This window comes from Choloepus didactylus, chromosome 17 (genome assembly GCF_015220235.1).
Source record: "Choloepus didactylus isolate mChoDid1 chromosome 17, mChoDid1.pri, whole genome shotgun sequence".
NCBI classification, from domain to species: domain Eukaryota; kingdom Metazoa; phylum Chordata; class Mammalia; order Pilosa; family Megalonychidae; genus Choloepus; species Choloepus didactylus.
The window spans coordinates 26,698,236-26,707,908 of NC_051323.1; the positions used below are offsets into that span (position 1 = coordinate 26,698,236).

At 47.7% G+C, this 9,673-nt stretch overlaps 1 protein-coding gene across 1 annotated transcript in view; it reads right to left on the reverse strand.

Annotated features, from left to right (window-relative positions):
* Positions 1 to 1,318, reverse strand: part of CEP68 (centrosomal protein 68) — a 45,038-nt gene extending 43,720 nt beyond the window's left edge. Inside the window, exon 1 of the mRNA XM_037807358.1 lies at positions 1,135 to 1,318. The gene's annotated coding sequence lies outside the window, so the exon portion shown is untranslated. The remainder of the gene's footprint in view (positions 1 to 1,134) is intronic.
* Between the last annotated feature and the right edge of the window lie 8,355 nt (positions 1,319 to 9,673).

Genomic DNA, 9,673 nt, shown 5'->3' on the forward strand with positions numbered 1-9,673 from the left:
TGTGCTAAGGGGCTGGGGAAACCACAATACACTGCTATGTGTAAAAACAGAGGAGAATAGACAGTAACGCAAAGAGCAAGTAATTATTATTAGTTTAGGGGATGGCGATGGAAGAGAGCTTTCCAGAGGAGGTGAAATTAACTTCTTCCCAGCGGTGAAGAATTCACCCAGGTGGTGGGAAAGGGCACAGAGGAAGCAAAGATGAAAAGCGGTGCTTTGTACTTTTTTAAACCAAGCCCTAGACAAATTGATCCAATACACTTTGTAATGCACTTTAAACAAGAAGCATCCTTTATACCCTAGATCTACGAACTGTTGGGATATGAATGCACTTCCTTGGCGGTTCCCCTTCCCCCACGAGTTCCCAGTGAGGTCCAATCTGCCCTCTGGCAGTAGCAGATTTCCGCTCATTTTTATTACAAACAATACACCGAACCCAACCTAATAATCATAAAAGACCTGGAATAGGTTCTGGACATGCGCCTGTGCGCCCCTGAGAACTATTCTGGTGATGACAGTTGGAAAGGGTAGCCCTTCAAGGCAAAAAAGTGAGACATCTTGCTCTTTCCCCTCCGCATCTGGGGGCTGCCGCATTCAAGGCGATAAGAAAGCAAATTCGTCCTTATCCTTCCAGCGGGAATAACCCTCACCTGATGAGAAAGGGTCTCTGCGTCAGCCCTGATACGGGAGCACCCAAGACCCGGCGAGGGAGCAGAGTAAACAGGGCGCACCGGGGAAACTGATTCCCCCGGCGGCCAAGGCCGACAAGCTACAGCTGCTCCGACGCGAGGACGAGAGAACACACGCGCTCCCCGGCCGGCCCTCCCCGCGCACAGGCATTTTCAAGCCCGGCCTCCCGCCTCCAGGCCCCGACTCCCGGCAGCGACCCGCACACGCCGTTCCGCCTGCAAAATGGAGGCGAAGGCACGAGGCGCTCCCGCCCCCAGGAGGCCTTTGTGCCCTTCCCGGCGCAGGACGCGAGGCCCGGCGGCCCTGCACAGCCACGGGCCGGAGACACCGGAGGGCACAGGGGGCCGGGCCGCGCCCGCGGGCTTGGGGCTGTCTGGGGCCGTCGCCCCCACCTAGCGCCGCGGGCTCTGCGACACCTACGCCTTCGCGCCCGCCACCACCTACCGCGCCTCAGTCTCTCCAGACGTCCGGACACGACCCTACAGCGATGCTCGCGGGCCTGGTCGCCCCAGGCAGCGGCCCCGAGGCGGGGGTCCGAGGCGACTACAGGGCCCTCCCGCCCGCGCTCAGAGCACGGAGCGCGCGGGGCGGGGCCGAGCACCGGTCACACCCTCCAGGCCCGTCCACCTCTCGTCCGGCCCCCGCGCGGAGGGCGCTTTTGGAGCAGCGCAGCCAATCTCGACTCTCGGTCTAAAGCCTCGACCAATAAGCGGCCTGCGGCTGCAAGAAAAACCCACCCCTTGCGTTGTCTTAAGGGAGGCCGTGTGTACTGGTTGCGGGCCTCTCCTTTGGCGTTCCGGGGTCGGACGCGTTTCCTGGGAGCGGTGCGGGTTCATACGAGGGCGCGTCGATTTGCGGGAGGGGTGACGCGGCCTGGTGGGCAGTAGGGGACTCTCTCTCCTTTCAAGCCCACACTCCGAATCATTTATTCACGCCTGCATGTTTGCGCAGGGCCGCTGCCGAGGAGCGGTCCCACTTCTCACTGTGCGTCCTTTTACCTCCGTTTCTAAACAACCAGGCGGCCTGTGACCGAGTCCGAACAGGTGCAGTCGGTAGAAGCGCCGGAGGAGGGCCTGGTCCCCAGACCGGGTGGTTGGGAACAGCCTCATGGAGAAGATGGGACTTAAGCAGACCCGGAAAATACGGGAGTGGTGTGGATAAATGAGATCCGTGATGCACGTTCTCCGTGCACCCCAGCTGAGAGCCCTGGGATCCTAATGACAGCTCGTTAGCTTTTACTGCTCAGAGGAGTCCCGGGGCATAGAGGAGCTACCAACTGGCTGGGGTGGGAAGGAATGAAGTTGTAACCAATGTCAGACCCGCCTCTCCCTTCTGATGCTTTTTTTCTCCGCAGCCCTTGCAGCAATCTGGCTACCATTGGGTGCCACACAAGCTCATAAAACAGGTCTGTAAATGTCTGAACCCCAGCTATGGGCAGTGTACAAATTCTTTTTCATGAAGCACCTGAGCTCAAGGCAGTTTAGGGGATAGGACCTGTTGAGTTTTCCTGAACCTGCCCTGAAGTTACAGAGGTCACAAACTTTGGACAGCAAGAGCAGAAACTAGCCCATGGATGGTTTCGTTTGGACAGCATATCGGTTTTATTCTGTTTGCTTTTTTTTTTTTAAAGAATTTAAATGCCACAAGCACAATCTCTCCTTTTTAAGTAACAGCAAGGCACTTCACACATTTGCTACCTTCCTGACTTCTGAAGGCATTTGTGTTTATGATCTTTGATCTTCCCTAAATACTCAGAAGACCTAATCCGCCAGGCTGAGATTTGGGTCATTTCCTGCCAAGACACCCTGCTGGACAGAGAATGGGTCCAAATCCAAACAGGCAGCCAGGTCAGGCTGCGAACCAGGGCACCAGATCCAAGGGAAGGGACCGTGAAAGAAAAATCAAGTCCAAGTGAGTAAGGACTCAAAAAGCCAAGGAAGTCATGGATGGTAGAATTTGAAATAAGCAGATTATGAGCAAAGAGAATATGATTCTGAAGTCAGCAAGAGACCAGCACATGATACCAGCTGTCTGTCAAGTCCCAAATCAAATCCCACCACCTTCATCAAGCCCACTCTGACCTCCCCAATCAGATGGGCTCTCGCCCTCCTGTGAAGCCTGCAGCACTGTGTGTGTCCCTCTCCAACGGTCATTAGCATTTTCCTCCCTGTATGGTTTCCTCATCTATAAGAGAGGAGATGGAATGGGTGAGTCCCCAGTTTCCTTTCTGCTCTGGTGTTCTGTGATTCTGGGTTGCGAGCCTCTTTTGTTTTTGCCTGACAAGTGATTGCTCCTTTGAGGAATTGCCTGGAATCTCCTGGGTCAGGTGATTCTTAAGGCTACTACCTGCCCCTGGCCTCCCAGGGTGGATGGCAGCGGGAGGCAGGAGCCAGGCCCGACCAGCCGTGGTTTCCCTTCCTGTCTTAGTTTGCCAAGGCTGCTGTAACCAAGTGCCACAGATTAGTTGGCTTAAACAACAGAAATTCATGGTCTTATAATTCTGGAAGCTAGAAGACTAAATTTAGGTCTTGGCAGGGCCGTGCTTCCTCTTAAAGGAGAACTCCCGTTCTGTGCCTCTCCTTGTCTTCTGGTGGGTGGCCGGCAATCAGTGGTGTTCCTTGGCACACGGTGACGTAACTCAATCTCTGCCTCCATCAGATGACTGTCTGTCTCTCCTCTCTGTCTGTGTCCAAATTTCCTCTCCTTATAAGGACACCTGTCATGTTGGATTAGGACCCACCCTAAACCAGTTTGGCCTCAACTGGCATCTTCCGAGATCCCATTTACAAATAAGGTCACATTCACGGGACTGGAAGTTAGGAATGGAATATGTCTCTTTGGGGGACACAATCCAATCCATTTACACTTCCCTTGATTCTCCAAGGATGGGCCCATGACCCAATCCAAGATGGTCCATGTCATCGTCTGGGATTTTGGAGAATGAGGCTGGGAGAGAGAAGCTCTCTCCTTTAGTGTCTCTAAGCTTAGATGAGGCAAGCCTGGAGCTGCATATGATTATACTCCTTTCACTGGAAAAGCTGGAGAACCAGGCCTGGAAACAGTAGAAACCCAGGCAGATGAGGCAGCAAAGTACACACCGAACACCCCAGTGCTCCAGCTCTCTGATTAGGGCCTAGGCCTGCACTTTTGGAGCCACCATGAATTATTTTTCAGTGCTTCTGTGACATTCTGTCCTCACTAAAGATTCAAATCTAGGTTATGTGTCTGTGTTCTAACTACCAATGCTCAAGGAGGGCTTCTGGTTTCTATGGTGGGTTTTAATGGCCCCTTTAGCTTCTGCTGTGGGAGGAGGGGCCTGACCTCTTACCAAGACTCATAGAGTGGGGGGCTCTCCCCAAATAAGAATGTTCAGGGTAGCTAAAAGTAACCACCATAGTCCATCCTTTAGGATTCCCAACATCCACAGGCATCCTTCTTCCCATGCTTTCAAATTTAAATAAAAATACTCTGTCCAACATATGCAACCATCTCTCGTACAACAACAAAAAATGCACTCACTCTCACCCCAAAGAACAACTCCAAGTTTCATCAGTTATTGTATATAGCCCCAAGTCCAACATCTATATGTATATGATAGTCCCCTCTTCCTCTGGTTTTGTCATCATCAGTGTTGTAATGTGTACAACACTAAATTGTAAAGTTAACCAACACTTTAAATACAACAGTGAAGAGAAGGGAGATGAAAGAAAAAGACAACGGCTTAAAACTCTACATTTCTTTTTTGAAATTACCTATATGACTACTTGTTGAGATGTACATTGAGAGATGACACCTTTCTGTATGTGTGTTTTATTTTACAATAGTGGAAATGGCTGAAGTTGTGGAACTGTGACCCATGACATACTTTGAAATTTGCTCTCTACTTGTGAAATCATACTTTGACAGTTATCACTGTTATGTATATGCGTTAAAGTTCACAATAAAAAAAATAAAAAAAATAAAAACCCAAACAACTTTACATTTCTACATGATACAACAAATAAGGAAATACCAGGGGAGCTACAATCCTCACTTTTTGCATCTGGTAAGGAAGCTTTACTGGTATTTATGATTTCTCTTCTCTGCTACTCATTCCAGGTTCCTCTTACTTTCAAGCAGCCCCTCATCTAGCCAAAAGTCTTCACCAGGTGGGATGAACCGGATCTTTGTCCTTAAGGGTCTGCCTTGGTGGGCCTGCCTTACAGTGTGCAAGTGCCTTTCTATTACCTTGCGCCCCCTTGGTATTCACACCCATGTGTAACCCCATCCCTGGAGTGGGGGCTGGGTTCAGTGACTGCCTTCCAGCAAACAGTGTGCAGCAGAGATGATGTGATTTCACTTCTGAGATTGGGTTAAAAGAGGACTGTGGCTTCCATCTTGGATATTCTCTCTCCCTCACTTGCCCTGCTGAAGCTGGCTGCCGTGCTGTGAACCCCCTAGAGAAAAGGCCCATGTGGCAAGAAACAGGAGTCTCCACCCAAGAGCTAGGGAGAAACAGAGGCCCTCAGCCAATAGCCTGTGAGGAGCTGAATCCTGCCACCACCTGTGTTGGTGAGCTCGGAGGTGGAGCCTACCCAAGTTCAGGCTTTCATAAGAGACCACGGCTCACGCCTTGTTGGCAGCCCTGTGAGAGACCCAGGGCCAGAGGCACCCTGCTAATCTGTATCTGAATTCTTGACCCACAAAAGCTGTGAGATAAGAAATGGTTTGAGCTCCTAAGTTTTGGAGTAATTTGCTTTACAGCAATAGATGACTAATGCACTAAGTAAAGGGTATGTTCTTTGTACTGTCAACTTTTCTTGGATTTGCAATTTTGACACCACAGGGACAGTATGGCTAGCACACTGCCGTTGCCATTGCATACTAAATGCAGCCACTGCTGACACTGGATGCCACCGCAGTAAATTATGTCTCGACCAAATCAGAGTCTCTGATTCACCGGCAGGATCATCACGTGCCCAAGCCCCAGCTTCCAAGGTGTGGGGCCAGGGAGTACCCGTCTCTTTCAGCTTCCATAGTGGGAGCTGCCACCCTGGCTTCTGCTAAGACTCCTATTATGGGGGATTCCCCTCCAATAGGGCGGGTATTCAGACACCGGGTAGGCGAAACAGAGAGGGCGTGGAGAGAGAGTAGGGGGAGGAAAGGAAAAAACAAAGAACAGGAAAGAAAGGAGAGAAAAAGAGACAGCGAAAGAGGAAGGGGCAGGACAAAGCAGGAACATCGACTATACTTTATTCTACCCTTCTACTCCCCAGCTGCCCAGGAAGCTGACCTGCCATTGTAGGAGAGATTAACCCCAGAACAGAGAATTACTGATGACCTAATTTAAATTCTTGGAGACTCAATATGGTAGTGCAGCTACTCTCTTATCTCCATTTCTGCATTGACACTTCTGCCAGTACCACCCCCTTCTATCTGTATCACTTTAAAGTTCAAAGAGAGAGGACCTATTTTGGGCTGGTCTCTTTTTAATAGAGTGTGTTCCTGTCGGTCAGAGTTTTCTCTCCAGCTACTTCAGAAGGTCTAGATTGGTCAAAAGCTTGGATGCCCTTGGGACCAGGGCTCCCTCCAATCCATTCGTCTGCCTCTGGAGTGGTTCAGAACAGAGTACCTCTTAAGGAGCCCCTAAGTCAGGGACTTCGGCAGGCATGTTGAGGCTTCTGTAAGGGTACAGGGTAGAGGAAGGAACTTGTCTTGGCCGAGCCACTTCTGTCTCATTGACAGAAATAAGACTTGTGCAGAGGAAGCAGATGTGGGGTAAATACAATGAGACTGATTTGGGACATGAAGTGAAAGTGAGATATCCAGGTGATGCTGTCAGTTGGAGACACAGAATTGACATTCAGAAGGTAAGGCTGGGGATGAAGATGGGATGGTTGGCTGTGCCAGTTTGGATGTATTGTGTACCCCAGAACGCCATTAACTTTAATGCAGTCTTGTGGGGGAAGACGTATTAGTGTTGATTAGGTTGGAAACCTTTGATTGGGTGTTTCAATGGAGATGTGACTCAATTAACTGTGAGGGAAATGTTTGATTGGATAATTTCCATGGAGATATGGACCCCGCCCAATCAGGATGGCTCTTAATTGAATCACTGGAATCCTATATAAGAAGCTCAGACAGAAGGGGCTCACTGCTGCAACTTACGGAGACATTTTGAAGATGGCCATTGAAAGCCGGTGCTTTGGAGAATGCCATTTTGAAACACAACCTAGGAGTAAGCTGACACTAGCCATGTGCCTTCCCAGCTAACAGAGGTTTTCCAGATGCCAACGGCCTTTCTCCAGTGAAGGTACCCAACTGTTGATGTCTTACCTCAGACACTTTAAGGCCTTAAGACTTTAACTGTGTAATCAAATAAACCACCTTTATAAAAGCCAATCCATTTCTCATGTTTTGCATAATGGCAGCATTAGCAAAGTGGAACATTTGCCATATGGAATCAGACGTGATAGTTAATGCTGTAGACAGGAAAGAGATTTCCACAGGCGTGGAAGAGAGTTTAAAGCTGGAAAAACAAAAGACAGTTGCTGTAATAATATCTGTGCTTTCAACTATTTTCACCAGAACTTTGGCAATTTGCATCTGAAATAAGCTGGTGAAGTGAATGGGTTTTGCACACTTACGCTACCCAGATACATCATCATCTATGTGCAGCCCACAGACCTCATGCTTAACATTAAAATTTATGACATTGTCTGATCATGAAGCTCCTGGAGGTAGGATAATTTTTTGAGATACTCATGTGGGATTTCCCTCTGTGTTTCCCCCTTGCCTTGAGGAGGTGGCAGGCTTTGTGCTCACTTTCCTCAGGGGAGTTTTGTGGCAGGCTGAAAGCAGACATTGCCTGCAAAACACTTCCCTTCCTGGCTTTGTTCACAATTGTCTAAACCCACTGAGGTGATTTGAGTGTCCAGGAGGGACAGGAAGCAGGAAATGGCTCTGAGGGAAACCTGAGCAGGCAGTCGGGGGCGGTTTCCTCAGGCTAAGGGAGGGGGTTCTGGGGTCCAGCAACAGCCGGATCCTGTGCCCTGCTCCCTGACCTCACCCTGGGGACGTGGCCAGACCTCAGAGAGCAGTAGCCGTGGGGTTCCCAGCCTCACCAAAGATCCAGGTTTCCCAAGGGTGGCATGAAAGCTAGAGGGTCGTCAGACCGAGGGAGCCAGACCACCTGGGACACTGGGGGCCTTGGCAGTGACCAATGATGACCGATAACTACAGGGTTTCCTGAGATCCTGCCCAGGATAGCCTGAGGTAGAAATAATTTCTTGTCAGCTTGGGGTTTAAATTAAGTTGATTTAAAAAATTAATTCCATGATGGAATTTTTAAAAAGTTGTCAGGGATGGATATACTGTAGTGCATAAGTAATACCTGCCCTGACCATCTTTGTGTCTTTAGCTTTTTGCATTTACAGGATTTTCTTTTGAAGGTAAATTTACAGAAGAGGAATTACCGATTCAAAGGATATAGACATTTCAGGCTTCTGATACATACGGTTTAAATGCCATTTGACTGGTTGTGCCTTTCAGATTTGCATTTTTAAACTAGAAGCCTCTCTTCAGTGGGGTGGGAGGGAGGGAAGCACTGAAGACGGGTTAGGGTGCTGTTGCAATATTCCGTATGAGGTCTGAGGAGGGACCAAAGTAAGCTTATGGCAGCGAGTAAAGAAAAGAATCCAATCCAGAGTCATTTAGGAGGTGATATCCATAAACCATTTCCACATATAGGTGAAACCATAAAGGAGAGGGAACAATCGAGAACCCTTTATTAATTTCCAGCTTGAAAATCCGAGAAGGTAAAAATCCTGTTAAGAAAGCAAAAAGGCAGTCTACTCAATGGGAGAAAATATTTGGAAACCACTTATCTGATAAGAGTTTAAGATCCAGAATATATAGAGAAATCCTACAACTCAACAATACAAAGACAAATACCCTAATTTAAAAGTGGGCAAAAAGACCTGGGTGGCCACTTTTCCAAAGAAGAAATACAACTGGCTAAAAAGCACATAAAAGATTCTCAAAATCACTAGTTATTAGGGAAATGCAAATCAAAACCACAATGAGATATCATTTCACACCTACTAGAATGGCCAGTATCAAAAAAAAAAAAAAAAAAAAACACACACACACACAAAAACTACAGGTGTTGGAGAGGATATGGAGAACTAGGAACACTTATTCACTGCTGGTGGGAATGTAGAATGGTGCAGCTGCTGTGGAAGACAGTTGAGGGGTTCCTCAGGAAGCTAAATGACCCACAATCCCACTACTAGGTCTATACTCAGAAGAACTGAAAGCAGGGACACAGACAGGCATTTGCACACCAATGTTCATAGTGGCACTATTCACAATTGCCAAAAGACAGAAACAACTCAACTATCGATTCATCAGTTGATAAACAAAATGCAACATATGTGTACAATGAATATTATTCAGCTGTAAGAAGGAATGAAGTCCTGGAGCATGAGACAACATGGATGAACCCTGAGGACATTAAGTTGAGTGAAATAAATCAGACCCAAAAGGACAAATATTGTATTGTCTCACTAATATGAACTAATTATAATGAGCAAACTCTTGGAGTTAAAATCTAGAGTATAGGTTGTCAGGATTGATAGAAAGAGGGTAGAGAATGGGGAGCTGATGCTTAATTTGTACAGAATTTTTAATAAGGTTGGTTGTAAATGTTTAGAAATGGATAGAGGTGATGGCAGTACATTACTGTAAGGGTAACTAAATGTGCTGAATTATGAGTGTGATTATGATTGAAAGGGGAAGTTTAGGCTTGTGTTTGTCACTAGAAGGGAAGCTAGAGGATAAAACATGGGACTGCATCACATAGTGAACCCTGTTGTGGATGATGGCTGTGGTTAATTGTACAAATTTAAGAATGTCCTTACATGTACTGGAACAAATGTATGTCACTATTACAAGGTGTTGATAATAGAGTGGTATATTGGGAAAAACACAACTAATGCAAACT